We start from the raw sequence: 2421 nt of genomic DNA on the forward strand, positions 1-2421 counted from the left end.
GGATGCTGCCACAAGCAGATAGTAAATGGCTTCAGATTTTTTTTGGCACACTGATAGCACATGATTATCACAGCCATTGTATTCCATGCCCTCGACTTGCAAAAATCTGATCCCGTCTGCTTGACGTGAGGCATTTATCAAAGTCAAACAAACAGATCATGGTCTCCAGAAGCTTAGGAATACCTTTGCATAGTTTGGGAAACAGCTGTAAAGAACATACTACCATATTTACTTGGTTATAAGCATCCCCTTTTGTCCCAATTGCGATACCCAAAATGAATGGGGGTGCTTAGATTCAAAAAATCTAAAGTGACCCTTCCCCCGTGCCCCCCCCCCCCCCCTTTTTGTTTTTGTGGTATTTATATGAGACAGGCACAAGGCATTTTATTTGGCAAACATTCAAAAGAGAAATAGGTACAGACAGCGAACCCACTGATTACATCCGATACTCGGTCACTGTCACTACCACTTGAGTCCGTCACTCAGCTCAAGCTGCGGCTCTCAGCATGTCCTACAGCAGGTCGTCTTCTATTCTGTGGAAGCGGTTTTAATCGAACACTTCTTAAATGACTTGGGCGCAATGCCAACTCGGAGCCGCTTCCAGCCTGGCCGTGCATGAGAAGCTCGAGATTGAGCCGCTAAAACAACTCCAGCTCAACAACAGAGCGAGCAAGAGCAATGCAAGCTTCCTTGCGCAAAAGGGAGAGCTTAGATTCGCATGCAATTTTTTTTTTTTTTCTAAATTATTTCCTGAAAGCAGGGAGAGTGCTGAGAAACAGGGGGTGTTTAGAATTGCAATAATACGGTACTTCAGGCACGTTGGGTAATAACACTTTACTTCAATATGCAAGCCAACAATGGCGTAGTGCTTCGCAGCAAACATGCCCATAAAAGTCCTTTGCTGCCTTGCAAGTACAGGTGCAAATTGTGCTATGTAGCCGGTGCTGAACGGAGTGGACAGGAAGCATCAGAAGCCACGTTATCATTGTCTAGTGACCTTCAAAGTTCAAGCTTTACCATGATATTAGACCAAAGAATCTGCAGAAAAAAAAAAAAAAAGTCTGCTCCTGTGTATTTTTTCCCCTGTTCGTCGCACGTTTTCGTGTCAGGCAGCACACCTTTACACTTGTACAAAAAGAAGTGGAAGGTAAGAAAATCTGCCTACAATTGCTGCACATAATTGCAACTGAATGTGTTAGTATCTGTTGGTTTGATGGACTGAACTGTGCTGGTACGGGCAATTTCTTGGCTGGACTCATTTTCTCTCTCGAAGCTTTTCATGCGACACCTAATATGCATATCTACGACGATTCACTATTTGGTATTAACCAGTATTGCACATATTCATTGGTTGTATCTGTGCATTTGCCCCCACCAAATTTTTTATTTGAGATTTCATTCATGTAATATTACTAGGCTGCGAAAAATGTCCTACACACCTAACTTTCACTACCCTGGAGAGATGCTATAGCATTTACACACTAATATTTTATTCTTCAACAGGCACCATAGTTTTTCAGACCGTTGTACAGATTGTAGTGACTGTTCAGTGCTTCACTACCATTATCAGGCGGATGTACGGGGAAGAGGAGACTGGGAGGGAAGCAGAACAGAAAATTACAGCCATCTTACTCAACATGAAAGCTGTCGGAAGTGCAGAGCAGTGATTCGCCATAATGGGCTGCAGCGCCGTTATCCGCTCGCTGCTACTACCCAATGCAATTCAAATTTCCCGCCTTCACAGTGCTCGTGCGCCCCCTGCCTGAAAGCGCACCAGTGAGAGTTCTGTCCTTTTTGTGCTTGCTTTTCCTCCCACACGTGCCGGCGTTGCACTGCCACTTTTTTCCCGCTTACTATCGTAGAAACCAACCCAATGAGCATTCCTAACTAAATGAACGCGGGCGCTGCCGGCTGGTTACGTATATTTTGCCTCAAATGTACCTACGGTTTTCTTTGCGCTAAACAACGGGGAGATGTATGGAGAGCGCCAGCGGGTCACGAGTTTTGAACGCTTATGACTATATAAACCGCTTGGCTTTCGAGGCCTCTGGGTTACGCCGCGACGACGGAATGTTGTGTTGGCTCTACTTGGGTCCAGCGGGCGAGCTACAACAAGGCGAGTCCCTAAAGTGCTCTGCACTTAAAGAAAAGGTTGCTAGAGTCTCTTATGGCTCGTTACTTTTGTGCCACAGCCATGTGACTGCCTATTTCTGTGCTGATGGATTCTTTGGTTAAGTTGCATTGCTTCAATAACGAATGTGCAAATCACATTAGTCACACAGCAGCACATTATAAAATAAGTTGGCATTGTTTTGCACATTCCCCTTTTCTCCAAACTATAGAGAACAAATTTATTATAAAGGCGTAAAGAAGCATTTCCTCCAAACATGTCTGTGAAGAAGTGAAAGTGCTTGGAACTGG

This window comes from Haemaphysalis longicornis, unplaced genomic scaffold (genome assembly GCF_048455015.1).
Source record: "Haemaphysalis longicornis isolate Haplotype H1 unplaced genomic scaffold, Haemaphysalis longicornis Haplotype H1 scaffold_3, whole genome shotgun sequence".
In the NCBI taxonomy this organism is placed as follows: domain Eukaryota; kingdom Metazoa; phylum Arthropoda; class Arachnida; order Ixodida; family Ixodidae; genus Haemaphysalis; species Haemaphysalis longicornis.